The 20,507-nt window shown below is 42.1% G+C and overlaps 1 protein-coding gene and 1 pseudogene across 2 annotated transcripts in view; both read right to left on the bottom strand.

Annotated features, from left to right (window-relative positions):
• MPPED2 (metallophosphoesterase domain containing 2) overlaps positions 1-20,507 on the bottom strand; it is a 288,810-nt gene that overhangs the window by 118,500 nt on the left and 149,803 nt on the right. The window lies entirely within an intron of this gene.
• On the bottom strand, positions 10,871-10,986 carry LOC149465264 (U2 spliceosomal RNA; annotated as a pseudogene).

Raw genomic sequence — 20,507 nt, 5'->3', positions numbered from 1 at the left:
GGATAGCATTGTCTAGGAGACGTCCTGACACTCTCCCACCGCTCTGCTAACTGGCCAAGTTCTTCCTGTGTTAACACCTGCACACTGAAAACCCCAGGGGCCATGTGCCTGTTCTTCACTCTAGGTCAGGATCTGCAGACATCTTCTTTGTATAGACCTCAGGCTGTCTCCTTCTGGTCACAGTGCTTTTTAGAGGACATTTGACAGGTGGTGAGGAGATGTTAGATTGCCTTCTCACTACCTTGTTTAACTCTATAGTACCGCAAAACCTTGCTGAACTCAATGGGTGAGTTTGACAAGTGGTGCCACATGCCAAACTCTGCACCACAAGTTAAAAATGCCATAGCATATGAACAGCCCTGTCCATCTGTTAATTTACAATTTGGGCAGGCAGTAAAACCGCAGCTCAGCCACCTGGTTTTACCACTCCTCCGCCCATTTGACCTATTTTATGAGCACCTTGTACCTATTATTCTTAGAGCCAAGTTTTTATTTTCTATATGTTTCAGTAATAATGGACCTTCCCAAGTCCAAAAATAACACTGAGCAGAATTAAGTGTCCCAGTATCCCATATGGCCCCTTGAGAATATTAATTGCCCACCCCTGCTCTAAAGGAAGCATAGGACTGAGATGGGTAACATTAATTCTAAAGGTATTCACTGAATATAACCAGTGAGTTGCCAACTGTCCGCAGAGTCAAAGACCTTGTGTCACCTTGTGTGAAACTTTGTGTGGCCTTCAGATTAGCACAACAGTATGTAGAGAGCTTCATGGAGTGGGTTTCCATGGCCGAGCAGCTTATCAACAAGTGCACTAAAGCGTCGGATGCAGTGGTGTAAAGCACGCCGCCACTGGACTCTAGAGCACTGGAGACATGTTCTCTGGAATGATGAATTGATCTTCTCTGGCAATCTAATGGACATGTCTGGGTTTGGCAGCTGCCAGAACAGTACTTGTCTGACTGCACTGAGCCAAGTGTAAAGTTTGGTGGAGGAGGGATTATGGTGTGGGGTTGTTTCTAAGGGGTTGGGCTTGGCCCCTTAGTTCCAGTGAAGGGAACTCTAAAGGCGTCAGTATACTAAGACATTTTGGACAATATATGTATATTATTTTTTTTTTCACTAGTAATGGCGGCAATCAGCGACTTATAGCGGGATTGCAGTGAGCATTCTGACACTGGGGGGAACTGACTTGGTGTCACTAACATCCTTACTGACACCGATACAGTGATCAGTGCTAAAACAAAAGTCAATGACACTGTACTAATGACACTGAGCAGGAAGGGGTTAACATGAGGGGTGATCAAAGGGTTAACTGTGTGCTGGGTGTGCTTTACTATAGGGTGGTGCCTTTGTGCTTCATTGTAAGCAAGCTGCTTTGAATGGCTGTGCTGTGCACAACCATAAAAAGCAGTGTGCCCGAGCTCACAGAGAGAACTATTAGCAAACAAAACAGTTCTCCTCCCCGTTGGAGATCCTCGGTATCACCGGCCAGGACCTGGCGATTGACAGCCACGTCGCACGCCCCCCTACTCGGAAATGCAAAATCACGTATATATACACGTAATTTTGCGCACCCTTGCCGCCCTGTAGCATTATTTCTGCTACAGGACGGTCAGGAATTAGGATTTAGTCTAAAATTTAGCTTTGCTCCTAAGACTTTCATTGGGGTGTATTCATTTTTGCAACATGGTCTTGAATGAATTTGTTGGGAAAAATACTTTATGTGTGCAAATTAACAAATCTTATTTGCAATCAATGGCTTGCATTTGTGGATGTATTTTGTAGTAGAGTGTCCCATAGAAAATGTGGATTCTGAAAGGAAAATAAAGGTTTTCTGACAAATTTCTTGGGGTGTGCTCATTTATGCTGAGCACTGTATATACACCCCCCCCCCCCAAAACTCTGAATCAGTATTAAAGATTAACTTATTAGAAATCATGATTTCCAGCTCTATAAAATAAGCTGGTCCAGAGGTGGATGATGACACAGACAGGTGTGTGGAATATTGCAAGAGAACAAAACAGTTCTCCTCCCCATTGGAGATCCTTGGTAATCACTGGCCGGGACCTGGTGATTGACAGCCACGGCCGCACGCCCCCCTACTCAGAAATGCGAAATCGCGTATATATACACGTGATTTTGCGCACCCGTGCCACCCTGTAGCATTATTTCTGCTACAGGGCAGTCAGGAATTAGGATTTTGGCTAAAATTGAGCTTTGCTCCTAAGACTTTCATTGGGGTGTATTCATTTTTGCAACATGGTCTTGAATGCATTTGTTGGGAAAAATACTTTTATATGTGTGCAAATTAACAAATCTTGTTTGCAATCAATGGCTTGCATTTGTGGATGTATTTGGAAGTAGAGTGTCCCATAGAAAATGTGGATTCTGAAAGGAAAATAAAGGTTTTCTGACAAATTTGTTGGGGTGTGCTCATTTATGCTGAGCACTGTATACACACACACACACCCCCCAAAACTCTGAATCAGTATTAAAGATTATATTATTAGAAATCATAATTTCCAGCTATATAAAATACAGCTGGTCCAGAGGTGGATGATGATGACACAGACAGGTGTGTGGAATATTGCGAGTGGATTTTATCACAAGAATTAATGTTTTATCTCCATTGTAGTGTCAACTGGCACAATGCATGTTACTGGTCTGAAAACAACACAAACTGAATGGCTGAAGGCCATTTTCAGGCTGATTTGTGAATTTTGGTGTGGGCTGGGATATTTGGTGACAGATTAAGTAGGCCGTCTATTGTTTTGATAGTTATGTAAGGGGTTGGAAACGTACCTCTGTATGCTACAGTCTTTTCTTATTTCTCAATTAGGTGACATTTCTTTTCTGGAACACATAAATGTGGTTTCAGTAATACAGTGCCCCACCTAACATTGCTACTGTTGTGAGAACATTTTTAAAATCAAACTTTTCCCAAACAGGTAGGTCCAGCAAATGGCCTCCTAGGTTTCCAGCTCTAACACTCAACTTTTTTCTATGGGGTCATCTGAAGTCTATTTGAATCGGCCCAGAACAATAGCTGCATTACGAGAGCAAATCATTTCTGCAAAGCAACAACATCATTGAGAATTGTTCTACTTTCTTGGATGCAGCACATACAAAAGTGTCACGAAGTCCAAGGCCATCAAGTCAGGCATTTATAGTAAAAAAAAAAAACTTTTATATGCATTCTTTTTTGCCTATGGATCATATTCTGGAACTTACCCTATATTCTCTTTTCTATTATTCCTTAGCCCTGAGATTTTCCTGGACTCCACTTTATCTCTTACCTTGGATAATGTTACTGGACTCATTTTTACTATACCCCCCCCCATCCAACCAATAATAATTTTCCAATTTTGTTGGCAAAGATAAAATGTATTTCAGCCTGCCAATAAAATTAATCTGAATTTGAAAGAGAGAGAGAGAGGAGATATAAACACAAAAGAAAGGAAAGGAGAGAAAGAGCCGGGGGAGGTAAAAAGGAGAAGGCGAGAGACAGATACAGAGGCAGGGATAAAAAAAGAGATAAGGAGGAATGGAAGAACAGAGATAAAGAGAGAAGGAAGGAAGAAGAGAGAGGGAGGGAGATAGTAAGGAGATGGAAGAAAAAGTTATGGTGGAGAAAAAAAAAAACTGGAAAAGAAAAAAAAAAAAGGAGAGAGTGAGAGACAAAGTTGTAAATTTAACAAATGTTTAAAGTGTAAAAAAAAAAAAAAGATATCAAACTAAAAAAGAAAAATCAGTAATATAAATACGGAAGTAAAGGAAAAGTAGATTCTGCAAACAACATTTACAGCTTAGCTTTACACACACAAACATGTACTGTACATATATGTAGCCATGACATCTAAGATAAAAATATGGTCCTGCAGAAGCAATAAAATCATAAAATTATGATTAGAAAAATGTTCCCGTTTCCCTGGATATTTAAAGCTGAAGATTATATTTGCTCTTGCCTCTGGGTTTTGGAAATAATTACTGTTTGTAGAGGATATGAAAACTGATTACAGCTAATAAGGCAAATGGCTAATGATGTTCCTATTGCCCCAGTGCTAAAACATTAATCACAGTGTACGTGATGATTAATGCCGTTATATAACAAAACCACACCGTTAATTTCAAAGCCTGTGGTCTGCTGATGTATTAAAAAATTGTTGTCCCAATAAAATCTAAAACAAAAGGTCAAAAAAAAAAAAAATGACTCATACTAGTATAGCCAATCTTGGCAAAGAGATGGATAATCCATCAACAGCAGTGAAGTTGCAGGGAATGGACCTGAGGAAAGTGTGAATCTTTGATTACACAAATCTTCCACAATGCTGAAAATCTTTCATGAAGCACAAAAAATTATCGGTCTTCTTTGGCAAATGTGACTATTGGGGTGGAGCTTTCATTTGATCTCGTTAGTAAAGAAGGATCTGAAGTTCATTAGTAAAGAAGGATCTGAAGTTCATTAGTAAAGAAGGATCTGAAGTTCATTAGTAAAGAAGGATCTGAAGTTCATGGCCACTTTCCAATGAGGGAACATTCCTATACCATGACTTGAGAAAGTACTGTACGCTTTTAGACGCATCACCTCTACCAGATATCAGCCACAGTGAGTGGACAACCATTTATTTTAGCTATCTAATCAACTGTATTTTCCATCCAGGTTGTTTAACATCGAAACAATATAGGGTTTTTCAGTGAATGAAATAAGTATTTGATCCCCTGCTGATTTTGAATGTTTGCCCACTCACAAAGAAATGATCAGTCTAAAAATCGAATGGTTGGTGTATTGTAACACTGAGAGACAAAATAGCAATAAAAAAATTCAAAAGAAATGCATGTCTAACAAATTATGCACTTATTTGCATGTTCATGAGGGAAATAAGTATTTGATCCCCTATCATTCAGCAGGATTTATGGCTACCAGGTGTCTTTCATACAGGTAACAAGCTAAGATTAGAAGCGGTCTCTTAAAGGGAGTGCTGCTAATCTCATTGTGTTACCTGTATAAAAGACAGCTGTCCACAGGAGCAATCAAACAATCAGATTCCAAACTCTCCACCATGGCAAAGACCAAAGAGCTGTCCAAGGATGTCAGGGACAAGATTGTAGACCTACACAAGGCTGGACTGGGCTACCAAACTATCGCCAAGCAGCTTGGTGAGAAGGTGACGAATAGTTGGTGCAATCATTCGCAAATGGAAGAAACACAAAACAACTGTCAGTCTCCCTAGGTCTGGTGCACCATGCAAGATCTCACCTCGTGGAGTGTCATTCATCATGAGAACAGTGAGGAATCATCCCAGAACAACACGTGAGGATCTTGTCAATGATCTCCAGGCAGCTGGGACCACAGTCACCAAGAAAACAATTGGTAACACACTACGCCGACAAGGATTGAAATCCTGCAGTGCCCGCAAGGTCCCTCTGCTCAAGAAAGCACGTTTCCAGGCCCGTCTGAAGTTTGCCACTGGACATCTGAATGATGCAGAGGAGGACTGGTTGAAAGTGTTGTGGTCCTGGAGTGGCCTAGGCAGTCTCCAGACCTTAATCTGAGTGAAAATCTGTGGAGGGAGCTGAAAGTTCGAGTTGCCAAACATCAGCCACCAAACCTTAAAGACTTGGAGAGGATCTGCCAAGAGGAGTGGACCGAAATCCCTCCTGAGATGTGTGCAAACCTGGTGGCCAAATACAGGAAACATCTGACCTCTGATTGCCAAAAAGGGATTTGCCACCAAGTACTAAGTCATGTTTTGTGAAGGGGATCAAATACTTATTTCCCTCATGAACATGCAAATCCGTGCATAATTTGTTAGACATGCATTTCTTTTGAGTTTTTTGTTGCTATTCTGTCTCTCAGTATTACAATACACCTACCATTCGATTTGTAGACTGATCATTCTTTGTGAGTGGGCAAACATTCAAAATCAGCAGGGGATCAAATATTTATTTCCTTCACTGCATGTATCACTGCCATCAATTAATTCAAAATTCTAGGGAAGGTCTGAGGTTGAGTAGTGCTCGAGAAATCCAGATCACTAGAACATAGATGTGACAAAGTTCTCCAAAAGGAACCACAATGGCCAATATGGAACATGCCATCTGACACATCCCAAGAGTGTCAGATAACAGCTGTGCCCAGAGCTAAAGTTTTAATGTACCACCACCTAGAAAGATGACCATTTATCTTTTTTTGCAGGATGCTACCACTTGCTAAAAAAAGTGACAGGGTTGAGCTACAGCTGAATTCCAGGTATGTGTTTTTTGGAATCTTAACATTAGTCCAGCATAGACCTCAAGTATTAGTATTCTGTACCTGTGGGATTCCAATAGAAGCTGAAAATCACTTTAGTATTTGCTGCTATTACAGTGATCGCTGCTGTTCTCTGGGTTCTTGCTGCATACTAAGCACAAGAACGGGGAAGAGGCACTCTGCCCCGGCACCATTTACAGAAGGTCATTCACTTTGCTTAATGAATACAAGGTGTTCTCTGATTGGACAATTGAGACACTAGTACCCCACTTCTTCACCTCATTCAGCCTTCCATTCACTGAGATAATGCAAGATGGCCTGTGAAAGCCATTCATACCAAACAGGCAACACCCTACAATTACTATGCCGCAGCATCTTCGCACAGAGCCAGAGAATAGTACCAATCGGTGTATTAGCAGTAACAACAACAGTATTGTACAGTTCCCACCAGGATCCCACAGAGGTGAAATATGCATACTTGACCAAGCTGGGCCAATAAAATCCATACCTGGAATCCAGTTTTAAGTATCTGAATCTATTTTGCTGGTAGCCTCCAGTAAATAACAGACCACTAACAAGGAAACAGAATGGCAACAGCGTTAGCCAGTACTTAACTCCTTTTCACAAGGGGGGAGTCCTCTTTTTTGCCACAATTTATTGTATGATAAATTTCAACAATTCTAAAAACAGTATGAAATTTTATTTTTACAATCTTCAAAAATAAATATAAAGCTAGGATACATATTGCGGCGGTGTCATCAGAGATGGTATTCCTAGTCTTCCCTCCAGCCCGCACACCACCCCCCACTGACTTCTCCATCACGTCCAACAATGCCACCATCAAGCCCGCCCCGCAGGCCAGAGTACTTGGTGTCATTCTTGACTCCAACCTATCCTTCCAGCCCCAAGTCCAATCTTTAACAAACTCGTGCAGACTCCACCTCCGCAACATCGCCAAAATCTGCACGTTCCTAACCCTAGAAACCACTAAGCAGCTCATCCACTCCCTCATCATATCACGACTCTATTACTGCAACTCCCTCCTCACTGGCCTGCCTCACCACAGGCTATCCCCGCTTCAGTCGATCCTGAATACGGCTGCCAGACTCATCCACCTTACCAACCGCTCCGTTTCCACCACCCCCCTCTGCCAATCCCTCCACTGGCTTCCGATTGCCCAACGGATCAAATTCAAAATCCTAACACTGACGTACAAAGCTGTCCATCATACTGCCCCAAATTACATCACCGACCTAATATCCAAATACCACCCTACACGCACTCTCCACTCCTCACAAGACGTCCTTCTCTCTAGTTCCCTAGTCTCCTCCTCCCATGCCCGCCTCCAGGACTTCTCCAGGGCGTCACCCATACTCTGCAACTCCCTACCCCAATCCATCAGACTATCACCTACTCTCCTCTCATTTAGGCGCACCCTGAAAACCCACCTCTTCAGGGAAGCCTACCCCACCCCCTGCTAATTCCCGACCTCCTCCACTCTTCCTACCACTCCATCCCCCACAGCTATTTCCTCCCGTACCACTATCCCCTCCCTCCTAGATTGTAAGCTCCAAGGAGCAGGGCCCTCAAACCCCTTGTGTATTGTATTGTACTGTTATTGTACTGTCGCATGTTCTGTCTCCCATTGTAATGTACAGCGCTGAGCAAACTGTTGGCGCTTTATAAATACTGTATAATAATAATATTGCAAATCTAATCATGGATCATGGTTCGCACTTGAAGCGTTTTCGAGATCAACAAAAATCTCTTCTTCAGAAGTGCTCAAGAAGGCATGACGTATGATTCCATGTGAGGTAAAAACCACCAGGAAATATTAAAAACAAATTGTTGTGAACACAGCCACGGATTTCTCATATATATCAGGCAAAAATGATGAAACAAAAATTAATAAAGAAAAAACAGAGACCAGTGGATGAAAAATGCCGCCCAAACGCTTCCTGAAGGGGACTCCCCAAATGCACCATCAACAAGATTACCTGCTGGTTGGTACTGATAGGGCTGTGCTACAATGAGTGCGAAGCGATGACCACAAGGAATTTGCGTGAGAAAGTGTTGATGAGCAGGTCTATCCCAAGAAACATGCTTGATGGCTGTGAGCAAAGAAATTAGCTCATTAGCCCGGATTAAATACAGATAGGGTGGCTTGAAAAAGCTCCAATCAGCTGCAGTAAAAAATTGGTCCAATCAGAAATATCTGATAAACCCATCAGGTCTATCCAAAGACGCATGCTTGATGGCTGTGTCACCTGGACAATACTCAATATTGGAGCGTGGTCACATGGCGGCTACACACCTGGCCTCAATCAGAAATGGTTAAATGGCGTTCAGTATATTCAGCCCAGTGTGTCATCAAAGGTGTTTTCTTACTACTTGTTTGGCTAAGTCATGACAGGTAGTAAAAATACTACCGAATGCTACCTAAAGGGCTTGATAAAGAGTATTTCTGAATATTCTTTGGAATCGACTTCTATCAGAGTCAGCTTTTGTCTGTTGCCTGCTTTCTGTTCGGCTTAAGAAGGTAGTCTGGAAAGTTCAAAGCCTGGAGTGACCACACAGAGATGACACTTTCTCACTACACCAAGCCACTCTTCCAGAAGTTCAGCACTGAAAATGGCGCATGCACACTATACATTTTTTATGCACTCTTTGCAAACAGTTGGCACCTCCCATAGTAAAGTTGACAATAGAGAAAGTGAAAGAAGAAGGTGTTTCATCAGTGGACAAATTGAGTCTTTTGCATTGCTGCTGCACATCCTCGAAAAGACTATTTCCATCTCTTTGCCTGCTCATGGAAAACATTGAGCTTTCTTCTTCCACTTTCTCCATTTTCAACTTGCTAACTGTTTGCAAAGAGCACATGAAAACCATATAGCACACATGCATCATTTTCAGAGCTGAACATCTGGAAGAGTGGCTTGGTGCAGTGATAAAAGTTTCACGTCTGTGCGGTCACTCCTTCTGTGTCAGGCCATGAACTTTTCAGAATACCCTCGTAGTTCTTGACAATGCTTGTCTGATCCCTGCACCAATATTCAGCCTGGATAACTTCAATCCTGCCTTGCATTTCTGTACTGCCTGTCTAGTCAGCTGTCATCTAAAGTTGGACATAAATGATGCGATTTTCTTTCCTGCAACCCGTGAAAATCACCCAATTCCCCCATCCACACAGTCAGTGTTGGTGGGGGAATCTCTCCCGCTGAGTTAGGGCTCATGTACACGAGATGTTTGGAAAACACTTCTGAACTATAGAAACTGCTGGAACACGAAGCTTAAAAAACATCTGTTTAGCCGTGTTTGCATTCCGCATTTATGCGCGTTTGCGTTTAGAAGCGTTTTTAAAGCTATCATCAGGAGACCTTCCAAAATGCCCAGAATGCACTGAAAAACAGTAAAAAAAATAACTATTTCAGACATTTTGAGAGAAATAGAGAAAGCAGAAGCAGAGTGTGTTGAGATGACCTGTCTTTTCTGGTTGTATTCACTATGGATCCCATCATGAGCATAATGTGGCACGTTCTACCATTTTTTCCTTCACGCAAAACCTGGAACGGACTACGCTGGTGTACCAGGTCCATTTGAATACTTGGAAAATGCTTTGCATGCATTTCTGATGATGAAAAAAGGCTCTGGACAACATCTGGATATGGAACAGTTAAAAAACGCTTCTAAACACAAGCGCTTACATACGCGGTTAGCCACGTTTACACACATTTGGAACGCTGATAAAAACTGCTTTTTTTTTTTTTTAAGTCCGCAAACGTGCAAACTACAACGAAAAACCCGTAAGTGATCACAAAAAATGTGCAAGTGCGAACACCACACGAAAAAGTGCACTTAGGGGTGTGTTTGTCCTACCCCCGGAAGGGTTGGACCGTTCACCCGATCCCCCGGGGCACGAAGCTCCTGACAGGGACAAGGTTCCCATTTGGTCCTCCTGGCCAAAAGGCCTGGTGGACCACCGTTCCTTATGCCCAGCCGAAGCCGGACATCCAGTACTAGGCAAGGGGGTTCTCCCAAAGAGAAAACCCCCTAGGGATCAGGGGAGGAAGGAACCGTAGGGCCACACATCCTCCCCCTAGACTTCAGGTAAGGCCCAAGGACCCACACCCTCCATCCGTGAAAAAACACACACATAAGTAAAGTAAAAAGTGACAAAACGTGGGAGTGCATAATAAATAAGGTAAAGATAAAGTAAAGAAAAAAATAAAAAAGTGGTACCGTGCCGAATTGTGCACAGACCAGGCCCTGAGGCCCGTAGCAAAAATTGCCCTGGACTTAGCCAAAAGACCTGGTCCTTAGAGCGCTGTGCAAAAAGAGGTGAAAAAACAGTGGCCATGTGTCATCTTCACACCGTGGGGTCCCACACCCAAGTGTTACTAGTGACACCCCTGAGAGCGTCTTCCCCAGGGGGCACTGAGTTTGCGGACTTTTTGCGTCCCCAGCCCCAGGCCAGACCAAGGTAGATCCGTCCAAATCAGGAGGTACTGGGTCTTTCCAGCTTTCCCAGAGGAATTACTCCCAAGGTCCCAGAGCGTATCGTGGCGCCCCCTGGTTTCTGTCCCTCCGGTCCAGCCTTCCGGACCCCCATCATACCAGTGAGGGTACTATACAACAACCATCCCCGCAAAGCTAGAATGGTCGGGAGCACCCCCACTGGACACTGATAAGAACAGATACTACACTTGATCTTAGCCAAAAGGCCGAGAAGCGATAAAAACTACTCCTGAACGCAAGTTTGCTGCGTTCAAAAAAAGACTGTAAACTCAACTGCCTGTAAACGACGATGTGTACATGGACACATAGGAAAACATTAGGGAGAGTTCAGGGGCTGCTGAAAAAAATGCAGAAAAGCTCCTGAACGTGAGTTTATCAGCAGCAGTATACATGAGCCCTTTCAGCAGCCCCTGAACTCACCCTAATGTTTTCCTATGTATCCATGTACACATCTTTGTTTACAGTCGTTTACAGGCATTTGAGTTTACAGTCTTTTTTTTGGACACAGAAAACCTGCGTTCAGCAGTTGATTGTATCAGCGTTTCAAATGCAAAATGCTTCTAAACGCAGCAAATCATGTTTATAAGCATTTTTTTTTTTTAACTCTTCTAGTTCCCGATGCTGTCCAGAGCCTTTTTTCATCATGAAAAATGCATGCAAAGCATTTTCAAGGTACTCAAGGTAAACAAAAGAAAGGTTAATGAGCGACTCACACCGCAAATTCCTCATGAAGACCCCCTGCCAGGTGGCCTTAATGACTCACTCCACCAGACACCTATCCCACCTTTGGTAGCAAAAGAAATGTTAATGACCATTCACACCTCAAATTCCTCATGAAGACCCCCTACCAGGTGGCCTTAATGACTCACTCCACCAGACACCTTCCCACCCTTGGAAACAAAAGAAATGTTATTGAGCAACTCACACCTAAGCTAATCTCAACACATACTGCTCTCTCTGCTTCTACTCTCTGTATTTCTCTGAAACAGTCTGAAATAGTTATTAATTTACCACTTTTCAGTGCATTCTGGGCATTTGGGAGGTTCTCCTGTGCTTATCTTTAAAAAACGCTTCTAAACGCAAACACACATAAACGCGTTATGCAAACACAGCTAAACAGACTTATTTAACCTGTTTTCCAGCAGTCAGTTTCCATCGTTCAGAAGTGTCCCGTGTACATAGGGCCTTATTGTGTTCTCCCAGTGGGGACGTGCAGGGAGAGCTGTCTTCGTCAATTGAACACCGGGAATATTGCTATTGGCTATAGCCGCTGGCAATAATCGCACGAAAACTCCGACAGGCGGGTTGTACCCAAGTAGTACAACAATCAATTTGGGTGCAATCAGCCTGCCCATAGATGGTTCGAATCTTGGCGGGTTCCTGCTGAACCGGCCAAGATTTGAACCACCCGGCTTTAGTGTCACAAAGGGATCCACCGTATTCCCAGGACACCTGATAAATAACTACTAGGAGTGGTTATAAACCTATACATTAAATATAATGATTTTAATATAACACAGCAGCGGTGTACAAGATGTTATAAAAAGTGCATACACTGAAATTAAGCTGCAGATTTATTGATGGAAATAGAAGACCCGTGGCCCTGTATACATTATCCCAGGAGCCCTATCATATGATTTGAACCATCTATACCCGGCATTAGTGACACAAAGGGATCCACTGCATTCCCAAGACACCTGATAACTGCTAGAAGGAGTGGTTATAAATCTATACATTAAATATAATCATTTTAATATAACACAGCAGCGGTGTACAAGATGTTATAAAAAGTGCATGCTCTGAAATGAATCTGCAGATTTACTGATGGAAATAGAAGACCCGTGGCCCTGTATACATTTTCCCAGGGACCCCATCCTATACAGCCTTAATAGTGGTAGGTGAATAACAAAAGTATTGTAGATGTTGCTTGGCTCCCTTAGAAGGTAACAGCACGAGGCTGCCTATACGCAAACGGTTTCATCCCCAGCCTAACAATTGACTGGAATGACTCTGATAGCCACACTCAATACATTTTAACAGCGGGATCGGCACACAAATTTAATAGAATTCGTGGCAGGCTGATATAAAACAACGGGGCCTGCAGAGAAGTAATGATTGAACGGTGATTGATCTTGGATGCCTCTTTCAATTCAGGCAAATCTTTGAGGAGCTCAGCGAAAATTGCAAACCTTCATTTCGGTATGTTTAACAAGCAACACAACTTCAAAGACATTTTTAGGGAATTTATTTTATTTTATGGGAAAGGGCATATTGTTTAAGACTGGGGTTGAAAAAAAAAAAAATATATAAGAGGAGCTGTCTTAATGCACAGACACAAGGCACAAATACAGAACAGATTTGCTGGGTTACGGCCTGCCTGTGGCGCCAAATAGGTTAAGAGATAAGAAATTGAGCAAGACTTCCCGGCATTCCTAAAATCAGGCGGATGTCAGAGGCTGAAAGCTTTGTTGAAGTTACTTTACACCACGTGCAACCGTTTTGTCGGGGTAACCAATGCACTATGGGTCCTGGCATGCAATATGGAGTGTTTGATCCCAAAAGAAGCCAAGCTGAAAAGATAGAATATTTCTAACATAATCTACTGCATGGCAGGAGAAGCCAATCAGAGTGTCCACAAAAATGTTATACATGATTCACAAATCAACAGCAGATTACAAATCCAACACTACTGATACACAGAGCATTGACCAATAAAAGTGAAAATCCACCGTGCGTCAAGCCTTCAATCCACAGTAACCACATATCATCTGAAAATACGTAACCCTCCAGATGTGGGAAAAAACTGTATAAACAAGATCTAGCTGTGCTTAGGAAACCTCCAGATAACATCAATGAATGGCAGCCAGGCCCAAAACAAAAGAGGGGATGTTTTTGCTGTGTTATCTCATTTAAAAGGAGCCAGTATTTTACATGTTAACCACTTCAAGTCTGGACACTTTCACCCCCTGCCTGTCCAGGCAAATTTTCAGCTATCAGTGCTTTGAATGACAATTGGATGGTCATGCAACACTGTACCCATATGCATTTTTTAGCATTTTTTTGGAGACAGATAAAACTTTATTTTGGTGGTATTTATTCACCACTGGCATTTTTACATTTTTTGCTATATAAACGAAAAAGTCCAAAAATTTAGAAAAAAAAAAAAAGTGTTTTCCTTATAAAAATTTTGCAAATAAATAATCTTTCTTCATAAATCTTGGCCAAAATTTATTCAGTTATCTTTTTAGTAAAAAAAAAAAAAAAAAAAAAAAACCAAATTAGATTATAACCAAAAATTATAATTTGAAATTTTTTTTTACATTTTTATTTTATTATATTATTATATTTTTTTTTTACATACGGTCACCCTAGCAGTACAGTGTCACCATGGTGACACTGTACTACTTGTGGGGGGTGATAAAGATTTTGCAAATAAAGAATCTTTCTTTATAAATCGTGGCCAAAATTTATTCCGTTATCTTTTTAGTAAAAAAAAAAAACCCAAATTAGTTTATAACCAAAAATTATACATTTAAAAAAATTTTTTTACATTTTTATTTTATTTCTTTATACTATTATTTGTTTTTTTTTTAACATACTGTTACCCTAGCAGTACAGTGTCACCATAGTGGCACAGTACTACTTGTGGGGGATGATGAAGATGATTTTTTTTTTTTACACTGATTGCGTTTACACCCAAAAAGGTTGTAAAAGCAATCATTTCTCCTTCTCTCTGACTGCATTCTTGCAGCCATTGAGAAATACTGTGTGAGCTGTGATTGGTCACAGCTTGTCACATGGTACACGGCTGTTGTGAATAGCCTTGTACCATGTGATCTCTGTGATCATTCACAGATTTTACACGTAGTAAGTAATGATGTCAGAAGTGATATCTTGCTTACTACTATTCATGTGAACACTGATTAGCCAATCAGTGATCACATGATCGGGACCTCACACAGAGGTCCTGTAGAGCGATCGGGGTTCCGCTGTATCCAGAACAGGATCGCGATGATGCATTTACACCAGTAAAAAAAAAACATAAAATAAAAATGGTCTGTATTTATATCTGTAAAAAAATAGTTTGCATTTACACCAGTAAAAAAATAAATAAATAAAAATGGTATGCATCTACATCTGTAAAAAAAAAAAAAAAATTAAAATGGTCTGCATCTAATCTACATCTGTAAAAAAATTTTTGCATTTACATCAGTAAACATTAAAAAAAAAATGTAAAAATGCGTGTATGCCTAAAAATGCTGCATTTTTAGGGAGCAGTGTGCAAAAGGCCTAAGAGGAAGCAATGCAGTGTGCCACTCATACACCGTCACGGTGGGTTTGCATTTTCTACAGTTAGCTCTGGTTTACTTTAAACACTCAAGATAAAATAAAGTGCAGCGCTAAAACTAGGTACACAAAAGCAACAAGATCAAATATTAAAATAAATAAATTAAAATATATATAGTTCATAAGTGACTGTTAGTGGAAAAAAGGAATCCTGCGATCCTCTAAGATTCAGTGCTTGTGCAATCAGGTGTGGGAGAAATGCGCACTCACCGGAACGTATAATATAATGCGCATTGATTTATAAAATCCTGATGTCATCAATGTCATCCAAATCTGGGCAGGAATAGGGTTAAATCCCTCACTGGATAGGTGTGGATCCTAGGGCTTCTGAAGTAAACCCAAAAGATGCCAGAGATCCCTTTAAGGGATGGACAGGTCAGCTCACCAGGTGTACAGGGGCTCCCTCTCTGGAGACTGGATACTGGGTTATCTGTAAATTAATACTCCCCAGGGGAGTTAAAACAGAAAACTCCCCATAGTGTAGTAAAACATGTTTATTAATGATAAAAGCATCCAAGTAATGATGACAGGTATCCAGGTAAAGTGGTATGCATCCGAGTAAATGACTGTATGTAATGAGACTAACCGTCCTGATTCAAAGATGGCCACCGGAGCTCCAGGCTGCTCCGGTGGCGTGTCGTCACGGCGTTACTGGCTCCTCCTATGCGTTTCGTGCAAGCTCCGTGACGACACGTCATAGGGTGCTGGCAGATTACGGGCCTCCCATTGCTGCTGCCAGGCCCGTAATCTGCCATGGGCCCCCGTACCGCCTCCTCATGCTTTGAATCAGAATGGTTAGTCCCATTACATACAGCCATTTAACCCTATTCCTGCCCAGATTTGGATGACCTTGATGACATCAGGATTTTATAAATCAATGCGCATTATATTATACGTTCCGGTGAGTGCGCATTTCTCCCACACCTGATTGCACAAGCACTGAATCTTGGAGGATCACAGGATTCCTTTTTTGCACTAACAGTCACTTATGAACTATATATATGTCAGGGATCCAGGTATGACCAGAGATGTGTGGACTGACACAGGGAAACAGCAGGCTTCAGAAATGATAAAATAATAATAATATTTATTATGAGCTGCACAAAATAAACAAACATAGTGCAAAACAAAACAAACCCTAAATCAAATAGGTACACGTGCAGTCAGGGCTGGAGAGGTGGAGTGGTCAGGCAGGCCAGCTCAGGAACAATCAGGCAGGAAGGTACAACGGGAGCAGGCAGAAGAATGGTCAGGAATAGCCGGGGTCAGTGCAGGTGGAGTTCTATCAGAGTCAGAATCATGGAGGAGAGTCGAGCAGGCAGGAGACAGGATACAGGAAACAGGGGACATGGGAAACAAACACCAAGGCCCTGACTGCAGGTCTGGCCATTCCTTAAATACACCTCCTGCAATCAGCCTCAGGTGATGGCTGACTGCAGGAGTGAGCTTCTGGTTGCTGAGAGCACCCGCTGGCCAGCCCTGGTACTGCAGCCCACAAGGCAGGTGAGTTCCACCACCATTGGCGAGTCCATTCCTGACAATATATTTTAATATTTGATTGATCTTGTTGCTTTTGTGTACCTAGTTTTAGCGCTGCACTTTATTTTATCTGGTCTGTTTGAGGTTTATTGGTTACCTTTAGTGCTCAGCAGCTATTTGTACTTTTAAGTGTGCTCACAACCATCTTCTGTTACTTTAAGCACTACAGCTAGTACCCAACTTAACCTGATATAGCTACACCGCTCTACGGCAAAGCTCACAGAGGAGTTTCCATCAGAGGGATTCGCAATGTGAAAAACTAACATTCCAGAGCACTCAGAGGGCTTTTAGCCTCTCACTCACACAGCAAAATGTATGTTGAATTACCAAAAGCCATTATGCTTGCCCCAGTCTTCAACGACTTCGATGAGCTATTTAAGAATTACGCTGAAATGCCTTAAAAGCATTTGGATTGTATATGCCAATATTTCAAGGAGATGTGCGCACTGCCAACCTGCGAGTGACAGAGAAGTGATCCACAATACACAGAATCATGACAACCACACTCAATGTGTCTGATTTTGATCTGCTTGAAGAGATTGTAGCCGTATTAGTGCACATGTGTACTTTCTGTGATACTTTTTTTATTTGCACCAACATCCAAATATCTGGGACAAGTTCCTTCAAATCTCGGGAAGCACTGAGAATGATCAAAGAAGCTGAAACAATGAGTGGCAGTCCTATTGGTCTAGAACTGTTTTAATAGGATTCTATAGTAGTATTTAAAATTTAATTACATTAAAGATGCATAAAATGAGCCATATATACACTCATCGGCCTCTTTATTAGGCACATCTGTTCAACTGCTTGGTAACTCAAATTGCTAATCAGCCGATCACATGACAGCAACTTTATGCATTTAGGCATCTACACGTGGTGAGGACAACTTGCTGAAGATCAAACCGATCATCAGAATGGGGAAGAAAGAGGATTTAAGTGACTTTGAATGTGGCATGGTTGTTGGTGCTAAACGGGTTGGTCTGAGTATTTCAAAAACAGATCTACTGGGATTTTCACGCACAACCATCTCTAGGGTTTACAGCACTTTGAATGACAATTGCGTGGTTATGCAACATGATACCCATATGAAATTTTTATCATTCGCTTTGCGCAAATAGAGCTTTGTTTTGGTGGTATTTAATCAATGCTGGGTGTTTTATTTTTTAGGCTATAAACAAAAAAAAAGCAAAAAAATTTGAAAAACATTTTTATAAAATTTTGCAAACAGTAAATTTTTCACCTTCACTGATGTGCGTTCATGAGGCTGCACTGATGGGCACGGATAGGCAGCACTGATTGGCACTGATTGGAGGCACTGATAGGCAGCACAGATGAGCTGGCACTGATGATGGTGCACTGATAGATGGCACTGATGGGCAGCACTGCTCGACGGCACTGGTGGGCAGCACTGATGGGTGGCACTGCAGGGCACAGGTGGGTGGCACTGGTGGGCACAGGTGGGTGGCACTTATGGGCACAGGTGGGTGGCACTGGTGGGCACAGGTGGGTGGTACAGGTGGGAGGCACTGCTGGGCACTGATCATCAATACCCTGATGATCAGTGCCGATCCCTTCGCTGGCAACTGCCGGTTCTTGGCAGTACTTTCCTCACGCTGTGACAGCATGAGGAAAGTGCAGCCAATAACCGGCAACTGTATTTGCCCGGTGATCTGCTTTGTCATTGGACACAGCTGATCACGTGGGAAAAGGCAGCCGTGATTAGTCGTTTACCATACCTGTGATCAGTTGTGTCCGTAGGACATACCGACCACCGGCGGCGTACCAGGATTCCACAACCGCACTGTAGCCATCCAGTCTTTGTGCTGGGAACGCACCATGCAGCAGCAAATATGCGACCCTACGGAAAAAAGCCCAGTTCTGTGAGGCCACACATTTCTGTGACATCGGTGTCAAGGGGTTAATAGAAACCTATGGTCACAACATAGGCCTTCATTTTATAACATCAACACTGTAACAGCAATACAAACAATAGTTATATTTGACAATCCAATGTAAGATTACTTGATAAAATCTCCTTTTATGCTGAGTTCTGCCTGTTTGATGGGCATCCCTTTCCACAACTTCCCGGATTCCCTGCATGCTTTGCAGCTTCTTCTCTGCTGTTTATGTTTAATTTCGAAGGACTACATATCCCATGGTTAATTGCTGCCTGCAAGCAGTGATTCCTGTACTGCCTCCGCCTCCTGACACTCCTCCTCTCAGCACCCCGTGGTTCAGAAGGCTGGCTCTGTGAAATGTGTGACACAGCAGTGCCTACTGACAGGGCATACTGAATGTGTGTCACAAAATTCAAGGAAGTAAATGTGTGGGAATCTGCAGTTAACACAATTTTAAAATCGTTCAGAATAGTAGTAGTCTAGAAATAACTGAAATACAATGTGAAAATGAATATAGGAATTTACAATATGATCATAGATACACTTTATCATAAGCGGCAGAGGCCATGTCATGACACCCCAGTGGTGGTTGCCATTCGTTTGTACTGTTGGTGAATTGGTTCCCTATACCTTTAAAGAGGGGTGGGCTCCCTCCAGGCATACCTGCACTTTATCTATCCATTATTTTATATGTGTTCCAACTTTAGAGACTCTGAAAATTTACATAGTTAGGACTGCAGTACAATGGGGTGCTGTGCTGTGGCCTCTGCAGCTAATGCATATATTTTCAAATTTGTGCAAACTAAACTCATTTGTGACGGGAGTCATTTTGGGTTGGGGGCCCATGGAACACAGCTCACATTAGAGGGGTGGGGAGACCCCTGCCTCAGCTCCCCATATCCCTCCTATGTGTAAGTCACCCTGTGCCTGTTAGAGGTACAGGGTGGAATGTCCTGATATTGTGTAGACATGTATAGGTGGGGTGTGGGGGTTGTTAATTGTTTACTGCCATGTGGTGCCTCCCATTGTTCTATTGTGTCTCTTGCTTGGGAGCAAACTATTATGGGATGTATGTGTTTGTGTACTGGCTTGGTGGGGGGTGTCTGCTGATGTGTCTCTGGTTGCTAGATTTGGTTTGCCCCGCCCTGTGTCCACATGCAGGGAGGTGGGTCGTTCCCTTGAATGTTTATATCTTGTGTCTGTGTTAAAATAAAGGAGTATTTCCTGGTTTCCTTCAAGTCTGGTGATCTCTAGTCTTGTTTGGTCAGCGGTGAGGTCTGTGGTCAGTGTTCAGACAGGGAAGAGAGAGTCTAACGGAAATACCCAAGTGCAGTCGGGGTCCGGTTCCGTTACACCATTGTTTTAATGTGAACTGTTGGACAGGGTAATTCGGTTTGTTGCAGGCTGGCTGGTAAGTGAGCTGCGAATTTTTGTTTGTTGTTTTTTATTGCTTTTTTTTTCACTGTGATACTGCAGATACTTTACATGCTGTGCTACTGAAAGAAAAATTCTGATTGGCTGTCACCAGTTACTTAAACAAAAAAACTTATTCCTGCGCCAAAACTTTCCAAATAACACTCTAAAAATGCTGCTGTGCCAATCGTGAAAACACAAACAATATAAATATAAATAAACAGCGCAAATTTAGATAATTAATCAATATAATAAATCATTAAAATAAGTGCATAAATTATTCGTGTTTCCCCTTAATAATAAACAAAAACACCCAAAAGTCCATGTGCTGAAGACATAATTAAATTGTAAAAGTAAAAAAATAAAAAAATGAAAGTGCCAACTTCTTTTCTTCAAAAAATATTTTCACCTTCCACCAGTGCACACACCAACATTGAATACACTCACCAGAACTTGGTGAGTAAAAGACCTTTTAAGGAATTTTAGGGATCCTAAGCCCTCTTTGGTGCCACGCTAGGGAAAATCTTCACCCTCCGAATAGA

The sequence above is a fragment of the Staurois parvus genome, unplaced genomic scaffold, assembly GCF_062004578.1.
Source record: "Staurois parvus isolate SC_StPar_1 unplaced genomic scaffold, SC_StPar_1.0 ptg000138l, whole genome shotgun sequence".
NCBI classification, from domain to species: domain Eukaryota; kingdom Metazoa; phylum Chordata; class Amphibia; order Anura; family Ranidae; genus Staurois; species Staurois parvus.
This window is presented reverse-complemented; position numbering and strand designations above follow the sequence as displayed.